The sequence below is a fragment of the Anoplolepis gracilipes genome, chromosome 2 (assembly GCF_047496725.1).
Source record: "Anoplolepis gracilipes chromosome 2, ASM4749672v1, whole genome shotgun sequence".
Taxonomy (NCBI): domain Eukaryota; kingdom Metazoa; phylum Arthropoda; class Insecta; order Hymenoptera; family Formicidae; genus Anoplolepis; species Anoplolepis gracilipes.
Window position 1 is genome coordinate 13,368,058 of NC_132971.1, and position 27,280 is coordinate 13,395,337.

Sequence of the window (27,280 nt, forward strand, 5' to 3'; positions counted from 1 at the left end):
TATCATTTCGTAATAGCAAGTGATCGTAAGGAAATTATATGACGGTAATATAACGATGAAAGCACCGTACACTTCAATCATCATAAGCTATGATACTTTTGCTAAACTGTTCGGAGAAGCCAAGACTCAAGTCATAGGTAATAACACATGCATGTTTCTTTTCTTTGATTATAATTTGATAACGTTGTATATAGATTTCGCACGTACGACGCATCTAATAACAAAGATTAAACGCATCGATTTATAGACTAAACAAATGACTCGCAGTATTATCAGCAATATGATTTTATAGAGATAACAGAGGTATTACTGATTAGCGGTCAAATATGAAAAATGATAAATCTTACAAAATCGAAAAGTCGGGATAATTCGTTACATTAATCGATCCGTATTAATGGCCGATTCTTATCTATCGTACTTTATTTCACTTTCATCGTCATCGATAATTCTACGGCATTCCACGAAGTAAACGTAAGAACGTCAAAGCGGTGAAACGCGTTATTCGTGCTAATGATTTGCTCCAGATCTAGGAAACCTACCGCGGAGAATCGTAACACAGTGGCGTATCTAGTATAATGAAATATCAAGGATATTTGAATGGTGGATTATTTTCTCTTAATATTTGAAATAATTATATTTTCAGTATTTGTGTACGTGCGTTATATCTTACAAAATATAAAAATTTTCACATTTTTTTTCTAAATACTTCATAAAAATTAAAGTTATATATGCAATATCAATTACAGACTGTTTTTAATAACGAAAAATTAATACCAATAAAACAAATTTGATTGAAAAATTATAAATTTGCTGAGAATTACTACCGTCATATTTGACATTAATGGAGACATTTACTTTGATTAAAAATTTCTATCTCTTGTTCTTAGCCTGCACGTTGTATTCATTATTATTATTTATTAAACAAGATATCAAACTTTCTGAAATAAGACATATGCGTATCACTTTGAGTAAACTTACTTAGAGGCAATGGAGTAAACAGCAAGGCAAACGGATAATCGCTTAACACTTTCGCCGAGCGTATTTTGAATTGATGTACGGCACTGGACCGAATGTATCGAAGAACCTTAGGGTGATAAAGAGAGAACGAGAGAGGGAACGCTCGGCGAACATGAAAGTCACGCGACCGCGGCGCCGAGACCTCTTTTTGTCGATTCCGGCGGCACGAGAACGCCGCGAAGAAGTTTACTCGATCGTACGTACGTACGTATCGTAGAGGTGGGCAGACAGGCGGACGGACTGCAGGTGAGAGGTCAGGAAAAGGAAGCAGGCCACGAAAGAGAGAAAGAGGGAGAGAGACATCGGGCATCGGGAGTGGCAGAATAAGATCCGAAACACTGAATTTACACGTGTATTTGCTAGTACTCGCTAACGTGCATGCACGACGCCAAGTATTTATGGTAATCCGCGAACAGGGTGGCCTCTTCCCTTCCTTTCTTATGCTGTTCTCGATTACGGAGCTACGTAGTTTTTTTTACGCTTTCCACGATCCCTATGATGTTCTCGTATTCACCCTTTCTGCACTTTTGCGATATCGGCGATAGCATTACTCGCGCCGGCAGTCATGGTTTCAAATGATCTCTTTATCGGGAACGGAAAGAATGTGGGAGATAGCGCGAGTTCAGTTTTATGTGTGTGTGAATGTGTGGGATAAGGAATTTTTGTTATAATAATATTAGCGTATAGAACGCAGGATTAACTCTCTGCCTATCTTTTTTAAAAAATAATTAAAAAAAAAATTGGTGTAACTTTCTTTTTAGTAGTAAAGGTGTTAAAAATAATTACATGTTAAAAAATAATTTTAAACTATTCCTTACAAGTCATTTCCTAAAAGATGACTGGAAGCTGAAAAATAATATATCACTTCCTTAATTAAGATGAAACTTATAATAATTATATCCATACTCATAATTAATGACTTACAGAAGCAGTCTCTTACATGTATATCATATTTTATCTTTGTCCTTGTTCGCGGATGACATAATCACATGCAGCTTAAAGAAGACATTGAGCCTACTCGATAACAAAAAAGGACTTTATCATGTGATTATCTTACACAGTAGCAAACTCCTTACGAGTTAATCGCGTCGTTAATAATAACTCATGTCGCGCTCTCTTTTGCGAATGAAAAGCCGCTAATTATTGGATACAAGTATCGCGATGCATAATTGCGATGGCCGCATACGGCCTTGCAAAATAATTGCGGGTATGTCGAATACACGTGTCGCCCATCCCTCAACTCGTGTTTGTTCGTTCTCTCGTATCGCATAAAATGATAGAATTATTCGTGGATCTCGATATCACGTTGCGTATCGACTACGCGTCTTCCTCTATATTTTACACGCATGGTCGATTAATGTATAGCGAAGCGTGGACCGGTTCCCTGCGTAAAAAAAGATCCCAGCTTCTAGCATAATTATTACCACAGCAGCCTGATGTGATTGCGCTGATGGAAAAGAGAAGCGATGTAATGGCTAGTGCTATGTAATGAGATTAGTTGTATGCAACACGACCCAATTCTTAGTTATACTATGTATGTATATATATATATATGTCGTTATACGCTCTAATTAAACGGTGACGATATCACTGAATGGGTATCTTCATTAAGCCTTAACTATTTTTGATTTTTTTACTTAGATTTAATATTTAATATTTTTTGTTAGAATATAAAATAATAATTAAAAGGATGTTTAATATATAATTGATCGTATTAACCAATAAATTTGTTATAAAGATATCTAATCTATGAATAGGCTAATAATATAAAATTATAGTTCATTAATCAATACATTTTATATTATTCATTGATACAATTATGAATTAGTAATCGTAGAAATTGTTCAATCGCGTGAATCATTAATTGCAAAAGTTATAAGAATAATCTCGCATTTTGAAGAATACTTCTACGATATAGGAGAGGCTGTTATTATTGCTTTCTCAAGTCTCATGATGCAAATGATAAGATCAGGCATATCAACAATAACGCTCTGTGCTCCACGAAAAGTGAGACTCAAATATTGCATGACAATCAATTTGTTATTACGACGAAATATTTAACACACTACAAAATAATTTTATGCGAAATATTCTATTCTTTTAATATTATATTTATTATTAATCAAAGCTTGATATATTAGTGTTTGATACTGACTGTCCATTTAACTATTTGATTCTCTGTGATTCATATATTATTATGCACTCATAATTGTATATATTATTATGTCTAAATGATTAGCAATTTAAATCTAAATGAAAAGAATTTCAAACGAAACATATTTGAATCTTTTTCCAAGCATATTTAAAGAAATAATTATCACAAAAATATTACAATAAAATAATTTATAATCTTCCATCACTTTGATTTGTTGTATTATATTTCAAAATGCGATTATTTTATTATGCAACGATTATTATTTTATTATTAACGATTATAATTATTAATTTGTATGATTGATTAATTTTCGCGATGAAAGATTCGAGTGAGTACATATCACATTGATCGCTATTTAGCAGAGTTTTATATTGTTCACCAATTAAAACATTTACTATTTTCAGATTGACAGCATACAAATCGAGTAAACCAAATAACAAAAAGTCATAACTACATCAACCATTGTAGTAATTAATAAAAAAATGGAACATTTCTTATTCTTAAATTTATTTTATATTTCGATAACGAATTAAATCTTCTGTCGATGTGTTTACAATTAGATATTTATCAATTACACGAATTGATAATCACTAATTATAAAATTATACTAATTTTAAGAAAATCGTACTTGGTAGCTCCTAGTATTACTTATCACATTGTATTTAGAAAGATATTGAAACGGCAGCTCGGAAGCATCTCGCACGTGTGTAAACAATAGCACATTCCAAAGCAAGACATATTGATAACATACCAGAACTATAATATATATATATATATATATATATATATATATATATATATATATATTGTTTATATCTTACACGTATATGTACGAGTCACATCGTAACCTTCTCAGTCGTACGGTGAGTTTCGAGCAGGAAGGTAGTAATCACTACATACCGTAGCTATCATTATAATATCTCTTTAAAAACTTAGGACTAGAAGATGCCAAGTGCGATCATTTTTTAAAATTAGTACAATTAGAGATTGTCAACTCATGTGATTGATTTTCCATTTGTAAGTATATATAGAGAATTACAATTACAAATTATTGTTTTAATGGGAGGAAATTCCAAATTTAATGGGAATTATTTAATATTTAATCCTTGGATTTGATATATCTGGTTATCGAAATTAAATTTTTTGCTTTAAAAATATACAATTAAAACATTAACACTTGGATTTAAATATAATTTGTTCACATTCATTGAATCAAGAGTATGAATAATTCAAATAACGAAGAGCCGTGTGTATGTGATATATCATTTATATAACAAATTTTATGCAATTTATATATATAAAATATCCAAATATTGCGTCACTTTAAATCTTGACTGTATGTTTTCGGATAATTTAGCGCATCTTAATTAATAATTAACTCAAGTCATAAAATTAAAATAATTATGCCATAAAGAACCAACGCGGATGTAGAGCGTGAGAAAAAATATTTTTCCTTTCAACCGATGATTCAATGCATTATTTATTCAAATTCATATTTTTTAAGATGTTCGTTACATCACTTATCTCAACCCCGATATTCCCGAATGTCTAATGCAAGGCGCGTCCTGAACGATGCAAAATGTGAGGGGGATGCATCAGACCGAGAAGCAGAGACAAGAGACACCGCCGACGCATAACTCAAGTTATGTTATCTTAAAAAATTCACTGAAGGTTCAAAAAGGAGTCCGAAACGTATGGATTTGAATAAATAATTAATTGAATCATCGGTTGGAAGGAAAAATATTTTTTCTCACGTTCTACATCCGCATTGGCTCTTCATGACTTAATTATTTTAATTTTATTATTTTGTAATAGCGAGAGCTTTTATTTTAGATAGTTTATTTTAACTCACGTCATATTGTATCATATAATATTAAAGTAAAATTGCCGGTCTCGTTTTACATTTATATATTACGTTAAAATTTTTTACATTTAATTATTAAATACAATCGTTATATTTGTTATACAATATTGAGCCTTCTCTCCCTTTAAATTATTTAGTTTTCGAATTGTTCTTCTGCAAATACATCAAAATACGTGTGCAATTAACGCGTTGGGAGTGCCGTAAAAAGTGTCAAGTGAGTTGTCGTATTCTGTCGATTAGTGTATGAATAACGTAATTAATTATATTTTATTATTTCGCGAATGAATTTAAGTTCTATGAAGGAACAACAAAGGACAAATAAGAGAAGAGGAGAAGGCCCAGAAAGAAACATCAGAGGCTACGGTAGAGGAACCGTGTGTTAGTAATTTCGAAATTATTTAATTTATTTTTTAAAATAATTGTTTATTTTTGCATGGTAATTTATTCCATATCATTGTATAACATAATGTACATAAAATATTTCAAATTTTATTCTTATATACTTAAAATGTTGAATAAAATATTTATAATAATTATACATTATATAACCATATATAATTAATTTGTAGCATAATTGTTTTATTACAATTTTTCAAAACAAAGCGTAGAATATTGTATATACATGCAAAAATATTATATAAAAATACATACAAATAGATTTCTATCACGCTGCATTTCGACTTTCATGCGATTCATCTCAACTCGTTGCAAATCTTCTAACCAGAATAACGGCAATCTACAAGTGAAGATGCGCGGTCGCTCCTTGTACATACATATACATTGCACATGAGTCGCGCGTTGCAACGGTCATTCACGTGAACTGTTCGTCATTGCTTCGCGCGACTTGTCGCGCCCACGCGACGCGATCACGTGTCGCACGTGACAGTAAATCAGCAGCGCGCACACGTTACTACGTAAGCAGTAGTCGCGACCTATCTCACTTTCGCACACCCTTCGCGCGCGATTACTCATTTATAAATCAAATTGTTCGATGGATAATAATTTATAATTTTATATATATATATATATATATATATATATATATATATATATATATAATTATGCGTGAAGTCGACGTAGCAGTTTGTAATAAAGACGGATTTGCAGAACTCGTGATTGCGCATTTCCTCTCATGGATGTTATCACAACTGAACTGAACTATTAAAAGAGAGAAAAAGGTACCTAAATATTATTGTATGAGAGATTAAAATTTTCGCTCATTAAACTTTTGTTAATTGAATCCGGAACTAAGTAAATTAATATGAGAAAAGTCCTGAAGAAAGACTCATTTCAGTGAAAATGCGTTATTAATAAAATGTTTTTTATTATATCTTACTATTTTAAAATGATGCCGAGCAAAGATATTTTTCGAATCATTTTGACTTGTATACGGCCTATTTTATTTGTACTTGAAAATATATTTTTGTGAGATCGATTTTGCCAGAAATGCATACATGTATATGTATCATTAAGAATAGGCAAATATGATGTCATAACTGTAGCATAAAAAAATGATCTTGTTTTTTGAAAAATAGTATGATATACAAATTCATGCTCTTTCCGTTCTCGAGTTCCGTTACATAAATGATTACAGGTTTTTCTATTTTTCAACTTTAAAAAAAAAAAAAAAAGAAACTATTGAATCTTTTCGTTTTCGCTTTATTTTTGCTTCAGTTTTTAATTCTTGTAATGTGTGATGCCCAACGCAATGGTATAGTCGAAACGACTCACATAGGTATTTACCTGGACAGGTTGAACACAGCACAGGTGGTAACTTATCTATCCAATGTAATGACTCTATCTCGAGCTGAACGTTCTTCTTGACGACCTCGCCACAAAGAACCGGTGGTGCTACGGTAATAACCCGTGACTATATGGTTGACCGCGACTATCATGTGCTCAGGAAGGATCAAGAGACCCGACCCTTCTCTGCTATGTATTATTTCGCACGTACGGCCAGTGTTAAGACGCGAGATACGCCGACTGTTCTCTCATATACATTGCGGCTTTCAGTGAATTGCGCCTTCTGATTTACCAGAAGTAACTATTTCTTAACATTTGTTCATACTTCGTTATCTTTGCGGTGTCGTTTAATGCCCACTTATAGCAAATCAATGTGATATTACGTTTCGTTTATAAAACATTCAAATTTTTATTAACGGAAACCTTTTTAATAATATAGAAAAAATTGTCACTTATACTTATTGTTTTTTAATAAATAACATTTTTTTTATTAATAATATTTAATTAAGAATATTTTATAATTTTTTATAGATAATATTTAACTATAAAATTTTTCTCTGGATACGCGAATATTCTAAATTGAGCAGTAAAGTTATATTGTAATCGTGATTATCTAGTTACTCGTGACACAGACTTCCTTCGCATTGCGGTAATTAGAAACGGTGACGAGTTAATTGGACTCGTTTTCGTCGCGTGACGAGTCTCGAAGGAGGAGAGATTTCTGCAAACTATGCTGCCAGCAAAAAAAGTCCTTACACAAGCTAACACGAGTATTTAAAGTCTCCTTGAATTCGTTGCACATTGAAAGATATCAGGATGCTGCTTTCACTTGTGTGCAAGACCTGTATAGGATTATTAAAGATGCGGAACCGAATATTATAATATATGATTTGTAAAGAAGAAACCATTGAATGCTTGTGCAATAATAAAATTATACTGCATATGTTCTACCATTTATGTCCTTTTTTTACGCGTCGTATAAAAGCATGAATGTGTGCGATGTAGGATACGGAAAATTACGCTGCTTCCAAAGTACAGAGTCCGCCAGGCAATAAGATCTACGATCGATACGAGTTCTCTTTCCGAAAGAAGAGACATGCTTGGCACGTTTCTCGCTCGATACAAAACAAGGAGAAAAAGACAAGTGTAAAAGAGAAAAAAGATGCACATTTTATGTCTCTCTTTGTCTTTCATCGAATAACTGTATTCGCCCACGATCGATGCTCTTATCTTTGACTTTATCTCGATACGCTTGCATCTCCGCAAGTCGTCAATCGCTTTTAATTGTGCCATAACGTTAACTGACATTAACAGTGCGTTATGTGCAATGCAAAGTATCGCTTTGTTATAAAATCTTTGTATTTTTAATGAAAATACGTAATTATTTTATTTAACATCTCTGCTTTAAAATATTTTAATTACTATGATGCTAAGATAACTAGCTATATCTAATGATTGATTATTAATACCAAGTAAATGTTGCATAAAAAGCATAGATTTTAATTTCAAAGTTCTTGGAAAATTTTATATCTTTTTTTATTACTCATAAAATAGAAACATGTTTTTAACTGACTTGCTGTGTAGACCGTATTAGATTGACTGACATTAACGAGACAGAAGAAAAAAGACGAGAAAACCGGATGAACTGTAGCAATCGCTCGAGCTTGTGAAGGACGTCTTGAGTCTCGAAGAGATGATCGCGGATGTGTAGTTTGCTAAGAATAGACCGGAAGGAATCTCTTTCAATGCTCTTTGAATAGCGACGATTGTGACAAGTACAGCTACAAAGAAATTCAGAGTCCATGAATCAATTACATGAGTTTGCAACAGCTTTATGCGATTGTACAAAAGCATTGAGATCTTTATTTCAATCATTTATAATTAATTAATTTTGATATATATTTTGTCGGATTAATCGGTAATAAACATTCCAGTAGACACATCGTAATTAATAAAATTATTCACGATTCCATCGCGAAATGATAATTAATCGTGTCATCTTACTTTCTCCTGCTTGCATAATTCATTCCCATTTATGAATATGATTCTCTTCAAAGACAATGCTTCCAGTTTCTAAATAGAGATCACTGATGCGCTAGAAAGCATGCTAGTCACGGCTCGTCTTCAAGAAGACGCGAGGCTTGATAAAGAGTTTTAAGAAAATTGTTCCGTCAAATGAGGCGAATCTCTTCGTGTTCCTATTTTCCTACTATCGTCGATGAGTCAGGAAGAGGAAAGAAAAAATAATAGTGGAATAATGTCTCTATTCTCACTCGAGCCGCTACATTCTCCAGCTCGTTCTACCTGATAATTATACGTTACGGGAGCGTACTGAGCCCTTCCATTAGGCCGCGGAATCACCTGCTTTCACGTCGACTGATGAAAAAGTCTTTCCCGTCAACATGTACATATCCGTTCCACAACCGTGAATTAATGTTCGATTTTTCACATGAGAGATTGCGCTATTTTCCATGTGCTCAGACTCATTGCCATTGAGTTGTCTTTATGTCTGTTTTTCTGTTTCCTTTGACAGTCATGTCGAAACGATAATAGGTGTGAAAATCGAAGGAAGGAGAGTAATATTTAGTTATTTTGATGAAATATTTTATACTAAAAATATTAATAATACGAATTAACATAATAATTATAATACTTTATCTTATTTAAGTATTATCTTATTTATTTTATTTTATATTAAGATATATAAATAATTTTTAACGTGAATTATTGTAGAAAATCATTCAAGATTTAATATAGGATTTTGACAATGATAACATTGAATATTTTTAATTTCCTTCTTTATAATTCTTTTTAAAACACGATTCATGCTTTTTTCTTTTTGAAAAATTTGTAAAATTTTTGCTTAAAATTTGTTTCCTCCTTCTTTTATTTTTATTCTTTTTATCTTCTCTTCTAGAATCATTTTCGACAGCGTTTTTCTCATCTCATTGTTATGAAATCTATCTTAAATTATGATCGATTTCTTGCGCAGGAAACGTTGCATGTATGGCTATACGATGAAAATCATATATATCTCAATTATAGGATTAATATACGACTTATAAAAGCGATACCGCAATTTCTTCCTTTTCGTTTTCATTTTCTTGTTATTTTCTTACGCTGTTTTCTCGCGCCGCTCGTATTCTCTTCCCATTACATGCATTCCGTAGACGGGAGTATATAATTCAATTAGGTATACACTGTGCTCGGTATATTGCTGCAATTCATTGCCGATAAATCTTTTATTTAAATCGAAACGACCGACGTTCGTTGCTCGATGCATAAAACGTGATAACGATGTTTTCTCGCGTAATCGGTGAAAATATGCATTTTTTTTGTAATTTTTATATTCCAATTACTGGAAAGAACGCGATAACGGTGCGAACTTATCGGGAAGATGAACTCAGGGAAAATGTAATAAATAAATTTATAGCGGGTGTTTTTCGTGATATGTAAAAATCGAACCATCGTGTTTCGCGTAGGTTCTCGACAACGTCACCGTAGAAGACGTATGGATCGTCTCGTGGAAGGTGCTAGTCTGGAGAACATCGTCAAGTATGTGTTGAGACACACGAGACTCACGGATGCGCGCGCGCGATACCTGGTCGTCGAGATTCTTAAGACCGGGATTGCTCTAGGTAGAATCAAAAGGACTTCGCACTCCACTTATGTACTCGCGTCTTCCAAGACCATGATTGCCCCCAGAATAACGGAGCCCAAGTTTCGCGATAACAGCAGCTGCAGCTCGTTCTCGGAGTAAATCATCAATAATAATTTATAATTTATATCAAGTAGTATGATGTTTAATTGCATGAACGCAGTCTTGTATATAAAATTCTCGTATTTAACAGCCCAACGTTATCTATCATGCTAATCGACGTTAATAATCATGTAGCAATGTTACATATCGATTTCTCTACAATAATATGTATAGCTGCTGGAATTAACAATATCAAGTATTGTACTAACAATTTATAAACGTACTATATTATAAGATAATAATTTACATCGACTTCTTTTTTTATATAAATGCTAGTATATTTATGCAATCTTGCATCAATATTATACTAATAATAAATATAAATATAGAATTCAAGACAAAAGAAAATTTTCTGAATATTGAAAAATCGTAACAGAGTTAGTTTTGCTGCATTAATGATTTTAATTGACATTGTATATCTGATTTAAAATATTTTTTTTCAAAGACCCGATACTTCCGATTATTATCTTCTCTTTTATTTATTCTTAACTTGTTGAGATTTGATAATGCTGCACAGGTATCTTTTATCCATCAGAGAAGCGAAATGATTTTGTCGGCTAAGAATCTTTCTCGCGTCAGTATGAACGTTGTCGGTGGTTAATGAGAAACATAGTGTACATCGAGTTCTTGCGAATAGTTTATTCCCCCCTGGAAAAGATACCCAAGTAAATATTCTCTCAGCATTGATTTTTCGATCGCGAAGAGGTACGCAGCGGTCCCCGCTTCGATAATTGGTTCGTTTTAACTGTTGAGTTTAAAAGTTGTTATGAATTTATGCCTCGCCGCGTAAGATATAATTGGTTGTCCAATTAATATACCAATAAAAAAGTCTCGGCTAAGCTACGCGGCCCTTCTCTCTTTCCGTCCCTTTTGTTCACCGCGTGTGTCGTCAGCGGGGGTCCCGAACTACCGAAAACCCCTTTCAACCGCGCACCATCACGAGAACAAAAAGATCGCGAGATCGACCACCAGCAGGATAATTAATATCCTAGCGAACCCATATCTCACAATGTCGAAATGTCAAAAGTAGTTAGTTGATTTACTATGATGTTTAGCTCTATTTTTGGAAGCATATTATAAATGTAAATCAAAAATAGGAATATTTAGTTGCATAAATTAATTAGAATAAATATAAATTTAAAAAATATCTAATAAATATGCCGGCAGTTACTTTTTCTTTGCTGCGTTACTGATGTTGAAAATCTTTAAGATCATGTTTCTTTATTTTATTTCGCCGCTACTGGTACCAGTTTCTGTTCTTTGTAATGTAACGTACATAAGCGAACCACGCTATTTCTTATGGTGGTGTATACATGCCGAGATGAATCCACCTTCGTTTCCTTTTCTCCTTATTTTGCTCTCCGTCTGTTTGTCCCTCTTCCTCTCCTTCTATTTTCCTCTCTTCGTTTCTCTCGAAGGTGCCGCAGGTGTCGTGCATTGTCCGCCGTCGCGGCCTCTAAATCTCGTCCCTGACGTTCACCGGCGTAGTTGCGCCGAGTCGAGTACTTTCAAGATACATATGGTTGTTGGGAACTTACACGCTCCCTGTCCTCGTCTCATTGCGAGGAAGTTTGATAAACATCTTTCGAGGTTTTAGGTGCGTTTCATAAATTTGATCGCCACCGGAACGCGTCTTCTCTCATACTGTTCCCACGCCGTTTTGAAGAACCTCGGCCCCGCGAATTGCGCCAAAAAATGCGAAATGTGACAGCATAGTCGCGAGATGACATTCGCAGATATCTCTACGAACTGACAACTCGATTGTTTGGAAAATTGTAGGATCGATTATTATAACAGCATGATTACTAGCAGAATATTATTGCAAAAAAGAACAGTTATCTTGGAATATTACGAGAATCATTATATATTTTTCAATTTATATCTGTTTTTCTAACGCAGAAAAGATCGATCTCTTATATACTTAGTGAACAATTCTTTATTATAAACAAAATCGTTTTTTTATAATGATAACATCTCAGTCATCAAATACAGTGAACAAAATATAATATTATGAAGTAGTCACTATTCTGAATCATAAAGTTAGACATTTAATTTTATGAGTAAACTTATGATATCTGCAATTTTATTTTTATATACATTGCAATAACATAAATACAAATTACATAGCTGCTCGCGCACGTTCAAAATTTTATTTTATTTTTTTAAATCATCAAAGTCAGACTTACATATTTCGATGCGTGAAATTTTCACTTTATTTCTTATGCTCTTATCTTCTCCTTCACATTTCTCACGATTATTCGAAATTTGCATAAAATGTGCGTACCGTTGGCTGCAATATTTATGATTTCAACCATATGCGCACGTGCATTTGTAGAACCGCTAAATTCCGCATACACTTCGCTGTTAGATCTCTCGTTTGGAGTGCACACACACACACACACACACACACACACACACACACACACACACACACACACACACACACACACACACACATTCAGCCTTTCTAAAGTATGAACTTACGCCTCTCGAGAAGCCAAGAGCTCTCCGAAGCATCCTGATTGTGCTCGTGTCTTTGGTATCCTGCGGATTGTGTGAAGATGTGCATGTGACGTACACATATACGTTACGCATGTTACATGTAAGGCAAAGGAAACAGGAAAAGAATGAAAATAGTGCATATAGGTGCGTCGATCGTGTATAAATTTATGCCACAATTGCGCTAAATGTCCGCTGCGATACGTACATTTACTCCGTTTCTCGCTGCAGTTTCCTTCTTAGCGATCTTAGAGAATGCACGCGTGCAAATTCGCTTAGCATATAACGTATGCTATATATTTGTTGCCGCAAAATGGTTTGAATTCCTCGTATCGACGCGAATCGAAGCTTCGATTCTCGAAATTTGCCGAGCGCACATTCAATGTAGAGTAGGCTGCCATCTCGGAATGTGTCTGCTTTCCCAACCGCACGTTGGAATTGCTAATTGTCGTTACAACGTGACTTTCATTGTAGCAATCTCTGAAACGTGGGATATATTGAATCTCGAAGTCAACCGTGTTTTGCAACGGTTACATTACATATTTCTCAATCAGATCGGCCGCATAAACCGAGAGCTAATTATAATTAATACGACGATCGATATTTTTCTGTCAGACCTCTCTGAATGTCCTTTCGCAATAAGCTAGTATATTGCTAATGTGCCGGATTTCATCGCCTTTTCGAAAACGTAGAAAAATGATAGATAGGAATCCGTCGGATTCGTCATCATTCAATGTCTCGCATCATCATGGCAGCATTCGATCATACAATGCTTGGTGGCTAATTCTCAGACGATTTGTAATTAGTTCCTTTGGCGTTTGTGGTTGATGAAACTTCGCGATCTTTGCGCGTGCTAAATCTTTCAACAAACGGAGGAATGTATTCGGAACACATGGATCGCGATTTAACTTTCATGACCATGCACCATATAATACATTGATAGATGCAACGCGGATGCACCGCGAAAGAGATGTAGATAAATAAGGTGTGAAGTCGGCGGGCAGACTCTCTGTCGGTGCGCTTTAAGAGCACTAAGAAGTGCTCTTGTCTCCGTGTTTTGCTCTCTCTGTCAGGTGTTTCTCTTTCTTTCTCTCTCTGACGCGATTGAAAATCCTCGCTAGATTGCATCGCGCCGGTTATAAAACCTAATTGGGCTTTGCCCGTCGCGAGCCAGCTGCCTCTAGGATCAAAACGGGTGTTTAATTCAAATTGATTCTCGGTAAGATCGCCGATTCCTCCCGATCGTATATTATGTTCGTGCGGCCTTGATCGTCAGAAATTACAGCGGTCATGATTTGTCTTCCCAACGCGCCGAGGATTCAAAGTTGTTCCGTTAGGAATGCCGAATTTACAAGCAAGATCACGAAGATCATCGCTCGATTACGCACGATCGATGGGATTCGTGCGCACTTGTTTTAAGAGGATTTGATAAAAACAAACTTACTCATATATGTGACAACGATATAAAAATTCCGTACATGTTTTTCAACACTTCTTAGTCGGGGTTGGCTGGAAATGTCAGTAATAAATTGGTCGAGGAATTTATAGATGAAGAGAAATAAGAGAGAGAGAAACCTGAGATTCTCTGTGTAATAATCTGTATACAATGTGTGTGATCTGAGAAGATAATTTATAACTTAGATGTACCGCAAATGTAGTTAATAGCTGACGAATGCTATATCTTTTAATATTAAATACAGGAGTGTGTTGTAATTTTTATAGATATAATTTTCTACCGACGATCAAAGCGGTAGCATTGAAAGCGATCTGTATTTCGATTTTGTAACATCATGCCGGGAGCATGGATATCGGCGTAACGATATAATCGTTCTTAATGGGAGAAGGTCACAGCGTTAACGGCGGTATGCAAAAAAAAAAAGATCAAGGAATTAAACTTATAAAAGGGACCGGCGGTATTGCGAGGAGATTGTGGCGCGAATAACGATAATCACGAGTCCGATTCAGAAACGGCTAATTGCGTTATTCTATGGACTTTATGTGGGCGCGAAAGTGCGTCCTAATGCGTGTTCGCGAGTATATTATAAACCGGATTTCCAGTCGCGGGAGAGTATTCGAATAAATCGCTAAAGCGATCGCTTTATCGTCTCGGCTCTTCTCTGCAGATCACATTTTGCAATGACATTTTATATCTCAAAATCAATAAAATTGCATATCAGCCGACATAATTTTTTCTTTGTTATTTTCCGACAACGTTCTCGATGCTACTGCGAAATCTATCGAAGATTTTCAATTGAAAACGTCTTGTAATTTCGCGATACAATCGGCGCGTCATTTTTAATGGTAACGCGAAATTTTTAATAAACGAAGTTTTTTTTCCGGCGGTGTCACGCGTGATAGTCTCGGATACAAGGGTGGCCTTAGCACGCGTACCTAAGATAAGCAACGCGTTTCTACCATAACGCATGACCATACGATGCTCCAACTATTCGATTCTCGCCAAACAAGCTAATTCTTTACGATAAGGCCGCGTTTCGTATTAATCGGGAGCCCAAGATAAGGACCCACCGTGACTCCGGTAAGAGGCGGAATTAATTAAGTTTCATGGCAACGGATTGGTCGCCCATCCAATTGGAGGGAGAGTGGTGCTGTCTCGATCGTATCTCGTTTTAACTGTCGCAACCTGGTTCACGGAAAGTGAGTTTAAATTGTCGAGGGAGAAGAGGTTTTATACGAAGCTACGATATAAATATCTTAATTACGCCGGCGGCATTCAAAGCATGATTATAGAGACTGACAATGTTGACTTTTGCAGAATGCGATAGTATGACATTTTTTTGCTTATGCATATGAGTATAGGTGCAGACAACTTTTCTAAATAAAAATATTTAGTGTAAATAAATTTTTTTATAATATATATTATAAAAAAATATATATAACAAATATATTACTAAAAAGCTGTGAAATTTTTAATATTTTTTAATAATTATAATTAACTAATTTTTTATTTTTGTCATATTTCTAATTATTTTTACTTTGGGAATAAATATGATTTACAATTTGAAATTTCATTATAAACTGTCTAATAATTTTTTTTATATACAAATGTTCACTATGCAATTGCATTGATAATTTTAAACAAATCACCGATATTAGAAAAAATGCTGTATTATATAAAAACATATTTGCAAAGATCATTCGCGATTAATAATAATAAACTAAAGGAATGCAGTAAATGTCTAATACATGAATTTTTTTACTTTAAATATAATATTTTTAATATTTTAATATTTTAAATATAATATTTAGGTTGAATTAGTAAAAGAGAGTATAGAAAGTAAGAGAGTAAGAGAGTGCGTAAAAAAGATATGCAAATTTGCCTTTAGCATACATCTTGATCGCGCTTATTCCCGCTGCCCGCGTTCTAGGATCTTGGCAAATATGAAGAATATCGGGGGAGGGGGGGGGGGCGGTCTCCTTCCGTATCGGCGAGCACGTGGTTTCCGCCGCGCAAGATACCGGCATCAGTGCGCGGTGGCCTTATATCCACGCGTACACGTGTATGCGTAACCACTGCGAGGCGGCATTTTATACGCAGGGTCCATTTATCTCTGCGGGGATAAAATCCAGATAGGATCTACCGCGTCCGCGCGAGGTCCTGCCAGTATTTGTCATGGAGATGCGACCCGCCGATACCGCCTCGCCCGCCCGAGGAATTACCCTCTCGGCGCGCTCGGATTCTTCAGCGTACGTCAGTAATTTACCGCGCAGAGAGGTCGGCGTCATGTCTCGCCGCCAAGAACGTCGCCGCTCGGTCCCTTTTCTTCTCGTCCTTTGCTTGTTTCCCCTCCTGCTCCCGCTTCTCATCCCCCTTTCGTTTATTTTTCCCGACCCACGTTTCCTGACAACCGCGTTAATTTCCATTTCCCTCGTAGGCAACGACAACTCCGTTGTTTGTTTTTTTTTCGCGTGCTCCTGCGCACTGTCTTTTAACTTTAATTTCCGTTCTCTGTATATATGTGTAGTACATCCCTTCACAGTTTATTTTATCCTATCGTCGTTTTGTGCCCCTCTCTGCGCTCAGTTTATTTTTGAATTTTATATAATGAGTTTCAGCTTCTGTTATTTTACATTTTCATGTAATTATATATTTTACTTATTTTACATTTCTGTCTGTTTAAAACAATATATAGGTAATTTGAAAACAATGCATTATACTTAATATTGAAATAATCATGAATTTTTATCCCTTATAGGCTATTTTTTAAGCTTATTATCCCTCACGAATCTTTTATTTATTATATGCATACATTTATTTGAAAATAAAAGGAGGATAATCTCGGAGTCAATAAGATAAAATAACTTAGAGTACACAAAGATTTTTTTGCTCTCATTCTCATGTTGCAACGTTTGCCTATATCTTTGCACAAACTTTCGCACTAGCCATCGCGAAATAATGTTTAGATCAAGCTCAGAAACAGGTGGATGCATTGCACCGCGACAAAATATTTTTTTGTTGAATGTAAAATTGACAGGTGTTTTCTGAACTCGTCTGTATATTACTGTGACGTAGTTAGCGAAATTCTGAGAAAGATTACTGGGTTCATAACGATGCATATATCATTAGCTCTCGGCGGAATGAGTTTTTGCCATAACGCGACTTAATACCGCTTTTAAATGAATGTACCCTAATATTCGCAAAAGGGGCGAACCAATACAAAATAAAATTACTGTTTCGTGTGAAATTGCTTTCTTCTTAAAACATATATTTTCAAAATTATATAACGAACGGACGACAGTTTTTTATTCTCATATGCATTTAGTTGCATATTGTTATTGTTAGACTAAAAAAATTTCTCAAAATCTCTGTTTATTTTTCCTTATCATGTATATCTATCATGCATATATATCATGTTACCGTGTATAATTACTTTTTAATTATAGATAACTTAAATTACTTTTTAACGATGTTGCGATAGGTATGATTATCAATACATTGGACGATCAAAATATTTTGATAATATCTTTTGATAATATATGAATGACCGTATAATTCAGTTACATTGTTATAATGCATCAGCTGTTGCAAAAGAAGTATGCTTTATTTGCGATTATATTATATTATTTATAATTTTGAATAATATATATATATATATATATTTTTTTTTTTTGAATTTAATTATATTTTATAGTGAAGAACGTCGATAGTTCTATTCTCTCAAAATTAATTATTTTTTATTAAATGGTAGAAAAATACAAAATATAATTAATAATAATAATAATTAATAAAATTAATAATAAATTAAATAATGTAATTAAAATATAATTTAAAATAATAATTAATACAATTTTTTAAATAAAATTCTTCTAGTAATTGAAAAATAAAATTGCATTTCAGAAGAAAATTCGTTATAAGATTTTTATTTTTTTATAGTATTCTAAAGTTAAAGAACTATAAAGAGATATAATATCCGTAAAATTAAACATGTTTTATAATTTTTGACATAATATTATACTTGGCTTAGCATGTTATTTTTTAAACACTTTGTACATTTTGAATTGCTTTTAATCTCGGTGATAGCAAACTTACTTTTCGTGTTATCGCTACCGCATTCGTAAGAATTTTAACAAGATAAGCAAAAAGTGTATGCGCAAGTTCCTACACCTGCACAAGCAGGTTCCTTTACGGCTCACCGTAAAACACAGTTAAGCGACAGATACTCGCATCGGACATAATCCTTAAGGACAGGCAGAAATCTTAATCACTCGGACAAACTCGGCCTGCTTAAAGCGCTTTGCATAGAAATGTATCAACACCATTTCAGATACTAACCTGAATCTTCTGATCCTTTAAAAAGCTTTCCATCGCATGACACAATCGTACAACACTATATCCAAGTGGAGAAACATTATAAATCGTGATTACGAAGGTTTCTAAAGAAATCATGTGTGACATTAGGAATCCAGCATATAGTGCATCTTATTAAGCGCTTTATCAAGACATCATCGTAACATTGACGATAAAATCTTGTCAATGTGCAAATTTTCTAGCGGGCTATTTTCGTTTTCTGTTGATAAAAAAACTGATTGCAAGCTGATTGAAAGCTGTTTAATATGTAAGATGGTATTTATAAACAGACGAAATAAGTACTTCGATAAAATATGCAATATAGACTTTAATGTCCTTTTTAATAAAGGAAACATAATAATATACGAGCAGAAAAAAAGGATAAAAATTTGGCGAATTTTATTTTATGCTGTAAATAAATAGAAAAAAAATGATAAGAAGAAGGTTGTACATAGGGTTGTAACCTAAAATTATATGCTTAATTTACATGATACAAAAATAATGCAAATTTCTCAAATTTCAACTTATATACTTTTAATAATCTCTTTTAATAAAATATATGACTTTAACATTATTAATTGAATATACATTACAAAGATAACTGTGTTAATGCAATATCTTTTTTATAATTATAAATGCAAAAAAGTAGCGGGATTTTTTTAAATAAGGAAGAGATATAATGAAAGATAAACAATTGCCACACCTTCAAAAATTTGGGATCGTGTACAGAAAGCAGATGAAAGGCGGTGCGTTGCTCACGGGAGCGAATTAGAGACATGGTGTGAATGAACGAAACATGTGATAAACGTGTGAATGGGTGGACATACAAAAGTCTCAGAAATTTATAATGCAATTCGTGGGTAGGAATGCATAAGTTTGTTTATCTCATGAATTAAATTATAAACCGATGTTATGTTTGTTTGTGCGTGCACATACGTGTATTGAAAATACATATTTAAAAGGCAAATAATTTTCTCAACTTTTTTACATAAATATCGCCCTTTAAATCTTTAAATATCAGATGAAATTTAATATCAAAATAATAAATTTCGTCCATAATTGATGATTAATCAATGATCAACAATGTGAGCTTTTCTGTTATACATTTTTTGTTTTCTCATCGTGTTTTTTTCTACATTTAACTTCTTTTCAATTCATACTCCGAAACTGTACTGTAGTCAGTTACACCGTGACAGAACCGCCGTCATGCTTGTGATTTTTATTCCACCTTCGCGCTACTCTTTCACCTACCGCATCTCGATACTTCTTTTTTGACCGAGAAAAGTACAAAAGCCGCCGTATAAGAACAAGAAGCGCGTCTAATGTCTTTATCGGAGCCGGAATCCGTCGAGTTCATGCGTCAACATCGTTCGGAACTTTGAATGAAGAAGTCGAACGAAAAAGACGAAAATTCAATGTAACGTTGTGTCTTCAGTCTTTATTCTTGTTGCTTGTTCTTCTCCTTTTCATATCTTTGATAATATCGTTTTCTATCTGTTAATAGCAATTTACTTTTTTGTACATTTTATTTTGTTTTTTAAATGTTATTATTCTATTAAAACCTAGATATAAATTTACTTCTGGATCTTGATCGTCTGAGTATCCGTAATCAAAACAAATGCGAGAAAAAAAACAAAGATGCGATAGAAAGAAAAGAAAGAGGCTGAGAGAGGAGGGCTCGAGGGAAAACGACTGCGGCTCCCGCTGAGACAAAGCGCGAGAACCTGTACTCAAAACAAACATCACTCTGCTATTCATACGACAGGCAGATTCGAACATTTATCCCTTGTTCAAATGTGAGAGAGTGACAAGGAAAGAAGGACGACGTCATCGTGGAGGCAAAGACCGTTCGTCGGGTAAGATCGAGTCGTGCTCAGAGCGCATTCACACGCGCTCGGAAAAGGAAGTATAGAACGTTATACAGAACGTTGCACAGAATTTAAGAGCGAAGGTCGGATGCGCGACGTCAACCATCTCCCCTCGTTGAGGTGTTCAAACGGAAAGAATGCCATTTCTTACTGCCATTGTGCGTTTGCACCTTTTTTCCAAATATAAATCAATCAGCTATTTAACAACATAAGCATAAGATTCTTAACCCTTACTTCGTATTGTTATTTTTGGCACCTTCTAACTGTACAAGTGGGTCAGCGTATTTTCGATAAGTTTATTAATATGTAAAAGTGTTTTTAAAAATCTGAAAAAATGTATATACCTTCTTTGAACATTCTAAATAAAGACTAAAATAATAAATTTGAAAAATAATTTACTTAAATATATTATTTTATGATTATTTGTTTTCGAGATATTGACGTTGCTAGAAAAATTGTAGACAAAAATGATCCATCAGTACGGAGTAAGGGTTAAATATCTTCAATTTCGGTTATTCTTTATCAAATCCTTGCTGCAACGATTGGACAAATGTTATATTTCAAGACAGTTTATGTATATTTTTTTATAATGTTGATTTATGAAGCAATTGCTGTGAGCTTCTGATATCCATCTCGAAATTCGTCATGTTTCAAATACCATCGACTTTGTTTCGAGCTGTCTTATCTTTTTTCCTGAGTATGCCATCTGAAATTAATACTCCTCGTGACACTAAGGTTGCGTAATGTCGCGCAAGTCATGTCAATCTCCTATCGCGAGGCAATTAGTAAATTACTAATACTTAACTGTCAAAGAATGCAGTACACAGTCTTTTGTGAAGGAGGCAATAATCTTACCAGCGACAGTAGCAAGGACGAGACAGCGTTCACGGCTGCAGGTCCGGACGACGTTCGTTCGGCCTAGATATCATCAGGGTCCCCGGTGGGTCCGGCTTCGGGGATCATTAGGACTCGAGGACGACGCATTCCGTAGTGGCGTTCGTCGAGGGCTCGGTCGTCCCTCGGATCATCCGGTGGCTCTCGAAACAGCTTGTCTCCACCGTTAAGGCGATCGGTCTGCGGCATTTATTAGGGCTTTTATCAGATTTCGATTTGGACGCCGACCAATATAACGACGGATACTGTAATTATTTTTATTAGTACTGTACGAACCGTTTCTCCGTATGCGAGCAAAGCATACAAAAGTATCAATGGAAGTTGTCAACTTCTTTTTCTCGTTATAGATATATTGTTATTTTCACTTATCTCTGCGTGAAAATTTTCCGAAGATTTTTCGCGCGAATTGTGTCATACAATTTCTCTCGGAAATGATTTGTTCTGTTATTTTTCTTTTTTGGAAATTGATGACACACAGTTGGATCAAAGATAAAGATTGTAATCACAAAAGACTTTATCATAAACTTGTTGGATTGGAATATCGAGTCTGTCCTTTTATCGAATTTCACGTTTTTCAATTACGTTCGATTATTAAATTGGTTCCATATGGCAAAATTCTTGTCGATTATAAACCATTTTATCCAACCACAGTTATTCACAGAGTTAATTTGCATACCGTAATTAAACGTTTAGCAAGATAACCGTTGAACATCTTTAGGAAAACGACGGGAGTCTGTAATGGCCGATGTAATCTTAGCAAACTTCAGAGGTAACGATTTATCGAGCTCCCAACGATTTAACAACCAGTTAGTCGCGTCACAGATTTTTCAAAGTATTGATTTATGTTTTATTAGATTTAATTAACAAACACAGGAGTGAAATTTTAATTTGAAATTCATTTTAAGACCACTTGCTGAGAATATTAAAGCCTTATGCTTTTACAGTAGTTCGGATCGGATTCGAATTTTCCCAATAATTTGTTTTAGCTTTTTTTATCGATTGTATTAATTAACAACATTTGTTTTTGGAAGTGTGTTAATACAATCAATTAGGAAAACTCTACGAGACTACATGATTGTTTATAAGTACTTAAAATATTATATATATAATATTTTATGTGTGTATTTTGTAAAATAATATAAAATGACAAGATCTTATATCTTTACCCGATTGAAAAGATTTATAAGAGCTAGTAATAAGTTGAAATAATTATTATACTTTACATAACAAGGTTGAAATTTTTATTTGAGTGCGTACGGAATCTATGACGTTTTGCTTAACCAAGTCGACTGTAAAATGCAATATGCAGTATGTCGGCGCTTAAGTAACATGAAATACAAATTGTAACGATAGTCGAACAAATTCGACGAAATGATCAGTGATCAGGTGAAAACCATCTTCTCTGCCACCTCAGTGCCGAGCGTATCATCAATCATCAATCACAACGGCATCAATCTTTGTAACAGTATAATTTCATTGACCTGTTAACGTTCTCTCATTCCGCGCTCTCATCAATATACACACTCGTATTATTGACTACGGTAATCAATCCCGTGAACCTTGCCGTGGGCATCCGTCTTCACGCGCACGTCATACACGGTGAATAGTAACACGAAAACGCGATAAGAGACGCCTGGAGAGAGTTGGAAGGAAATATAACTAACACCTAAGAAAGAGAAGCTTTGCTTTTTTAACGCGGGCCAATCGCGTTTAACCCGAATATAATGATCGAATCAATTTTTTTGTATCTTTTTTTAGTAGAGAAAAATGTGACGCCTCGGCCATATACATTCCTACGTTTATGTAATATCTCTTATTAATACAAGATACATTTATTATGTATGTGCTACTTAATAGAACATAAAAGAAGGAAATAAAGAGCAATCGCGCTGAGGGTTATGCCCTTAGGGATTTGAAGGAAAAGCGGGATCTAATCTGCGGTATCATATAAAAGCTCGACGACGGGATCTGGCATTGATCCGCGTCGTCGACACCGGATTACGCTTGGTAGACTTGTCCCGATCAAGTTCTCGAGTCTGTGGCGGAAGACCCTTTAGATTTATCGGTAAGCACATACACACACACACACACACACACTTGCCAACAATTCTTCAAAGGTAGAAAGAGGTAGCATCTTGCGAAGAGAAGCGAGGGCGCTATTAAAGAGAAAGGGAAGAAAGAAAAGGGAACAAATAAAAAAGAGAGAGAGAGAGAGAGAGAGAGAGAGAGTGACTCGGGGAATTTACACCGTGAATTTCGTCGCTTCTCGATCCCACGGGACCGAGAAACTGCGTTGTGTATTGTGTATCCTCTTCATTTCCTTGGCGAAAAGAGGATGCTGCGACCGGTTCAAACGAGCGCTCCGACCGCGACGGACATGTTCAAGCAAATTGTACAAGACAAGGCTGCATGCTTCGGCAATGAGCCTCTCTCTTTCTCTTTCTATGTAAGAGAGTATTTTATGTGTACATTGTACGTACTGAAATACATTCACGTAAGTCCAAGTTTCAGGTTTCAGATCAGTTTTCCATCTGAATTTTGCGCTAATTTTGTCGAGATCTTTTTAGAAATGCAATTTCTGATAACGATTATTGCTAATGTTGAATTTCAGATAGTCTATCAAGGCATAACGATTACATGTGATGATAGGAAACTCTAGGATATTGAATATACCGTTACATACGCAGCTGTACTGGAATTAAATTAATTTGTTTAAGAATTGTTTTGGAAGCATGTTGAACTCCAATAAATGATAAATAAATAATTATGCAAAAGGTGTAATAATAATAAGATATAATGTCTATTTAAATTGAGAGTCTGTGTCTTTCTTTAAGAATATAAGAAAAAATATATGTTAGTTCTTTTACATTATTTCTTAACAACTTAAAAATGTTTTAGTTAATTTCGAGTTGATTTTTTGTTAGTAAAAATGTCGAAATAACAATAATTTTCCAGTTACGAGTAATTGAAAAAGTTCTTTTGCGGCCAAAACTTCAGAGAAATAAATATAGATAAATATAACAAATAGAAAACGTTTTAATTATTTATATATTTAATAGCATTCTTTAATCTAAAGTTTAACATCTTCTTCAATATTTTTATTAAAGAAAAATGAAATTAAAGTAGTTAAAAAATTCTGTCGTTGAAAAGTAATACAAAAGTAAAATTAAAATTAATGTCTTGTATTTAAATGTATTTACATTTAAATGTTTTACGATGTATTTAGAAAATTTATGTTTAGCAAGTGCTCATAAAGGCACTTTTTCAAAGTGTTTAACGACACACAACGTATGCATAGTGATTATTGCAACATACCATCGCGAAAGAACGTTCCTTATGCAATGTCACTACCTGAAAATAATCACCTATTGTGAAGTTAAATATCAGTACCATCGTGATGCGACTTTCTCATAACGTTGAAAAATCGAGTAACATCTCCCGCGCTTTTTAATGGGAGCTAGCGACCAAATCGGTAGACCATTGTTTACGAGCGTTAAACACCTGTAATGGTCGTATCAGCCGCATACATGTTACCGCGATAAAATACATCATCCCGGGAAGCCTGAGCGTGTGCAGTCGAGTTGCATGTAAAGAAAGGACTCTAAACCGCTGTGCAGACAGATCATACACACGCGCTTGCATTATTAAAGACTTACATTATTAACGACTTGTCGCTCGTACTTTATGAGATATTAATTAAGGACAAATAAAAGTAGGCACTATAAAATTATAAAACAAAATTTGACGAGTACAAGTTGACATTTCTCCGCCTCTCTGTATCTCGATGTATCTTTATTCTGAATATCATTTTATGGCTTCTGTTTTTTCATTATAATTACATTAAATTACGAACAAATCAGAAAATAAATGAAATAAGTTTAAATAATTTAATTTTTGTCACATATGTCATCTCTAGCACGCGCGTTTAATATAATATTGAAAACTTTCTTTTTTTTATTCTTCTGCATAATATAAATATGTTAATGTTAATATAAATGCATTTATAATTCTATGTGTCACACATTTCTAGCAAAAATGGATTTTATAATTAATTCAGACTTCAAACTATTTATTAATTCACGAATTAAAAAAGGAGTTTCTCAATATATCAATCTAACGCGAGTGGTAATAATAAAAAATCATTTATTTGAACATATTTTGCAAGAAAAAAAATGATTTGTCGTTTCTGACGTCACATAATTCAATACAGGAGGAAACTAAGGATACAACCGGCTGTACTCCTTGTATCGCAAGTACGTGTTCTGCATTAACATTTTGCGTTAACACGATGAACGCACCTGAGGCGTGCCTTCCTTCGATGTTTCTAATCTTCGACCATTTCAAGGTACTCTCGTGGGAAGAGTGCAAAAGGAAGGTTCTGAGTAACGCGAAGGTGGATGGTTTTATTAATGCGCGTGGTCGATCGTAAACGCTTTAATTTCGCCTATTTCCTGCGCAATAGACGCGCTCACGACGTAGGCTGTATGATATAATGATAACGATGCTCTCCGCATCAGAATTATAGCCGTAAAAGTTCCGTGAGAGTTCTCTTTCATATAAATGCTATTTATTCGACACGATCATGCGCATAGACAGAAATACATTTATGACTTTAGTGATACTTTTAACGATGTAAGACGAAAGTCGAATGTTCGTGACATCAGTGGTTATACGGTCCTCCTTGATGTAACTATCGTTCCTGGCGTCGTGGAATGTTACCGTGAATAAGCGAGAAAGATGGCTTTAAGTGAAAGTCAACACGCGCAAGAAAACGATTCCTGCGTACACGCAGGAATCTTGAATAATAAATTTATCTAAATGAACATACAATACAAAAAGTTGCATTGTGAAAAATACAGACCACAAGCGATTCAGTACGGATGATGTAAAATTCATATAATATATATATTTAATCAAAGTTGAATATTTTTTATTTTCTTAAAGTTGACACTTTGAATTTCCGATTTATTAGATCGAAAAGTTTTTGCACAGCTCAGGAGATCGACAAGCGAGCGTACATTAATAAATTAACCCTTATTCCGTACTGATGGATCATTTTTGTCTGTGATTTTTCTAACAAACGTCAATTTCTCGAGAACAAATAATCATAAAATAATATATTTAAATAAATTATTTTTCAAATTTGTTATTTTAGTCTTTATTTAGAATGTTCAAAGAAGGTATATACATTTTTTCAGATTTTTAAAAACATTTTTACATATTAATAAACTTATAGCGAAAATACGCTGACCCACCTGTACAGTTAGAAGGTGCCAAAAATAATAATACGGAGTAAGGGTTAATTGTGTTGACTGAAACAACGAAAGGAGTCAATTATTACGAGGTGTAATTCGCGAAGCTTCAAAGGATTCGCGCGTACATACAAGATTCGCGTGCGAGTTATGCAAATTTGGAAGAGACATTAGTCTCGGCTGCATCTTATGATTGGAACATCCGACATTTCGTTCCCTCCTCGAAAGGAGCGGACGAACCGCGGGATAATAGCGCACCTACAGTAGTATACACATATATCTTGTAAGCCGTGACAATATCTGGCCCTCTCAAAGCACAGCGTCGCGGTTCGTGGACAGCAGAGAGGGTCCCGAGAGAGTCCGGTCCGAGTGATTTATAGACGGTTTCGGAGGAAAGGGGGTCGGGACGAATGCAAATTTCA

General features: G+C 34.5%; 1 protein-coding gene and 1 long non-coding RNA gene across 3 annotated transcripts in view; both read left to right on the top strand.

Moving 5' to 3' along the window:
- The window catches only part of LOC140676268 (uncharacterized), a 170,797-nt gene that overhangs the window by 88,743 nt on the left and 54,774 nt on the right, over nt 1–27,280 (top strand). The gene's annotated exons all lie outside the window — the stretch shown is intronic.
- Nucleotides 4,042–7,678, top strand: LOC140676558 (uncharacterized). Of its 2 annotated transcripts, XR_012048572.1 has the most exons (6): nt 4,042–4,189; nt 5,174–5,250; nt 5,329–5,414; nt 6,144–6,214; nt 6,788–7,076; nt 7,397–7,678. It is a non-coding gene; the product is annotated as an uncharacterized lncRNA (long non-coding RNA). The 2 variants fall into 2 exon arrangements; XR_012048571.1 differs by lacking the exon at nt 7,397–7,678 and having other exon boundaries at nt 6,788–7,357.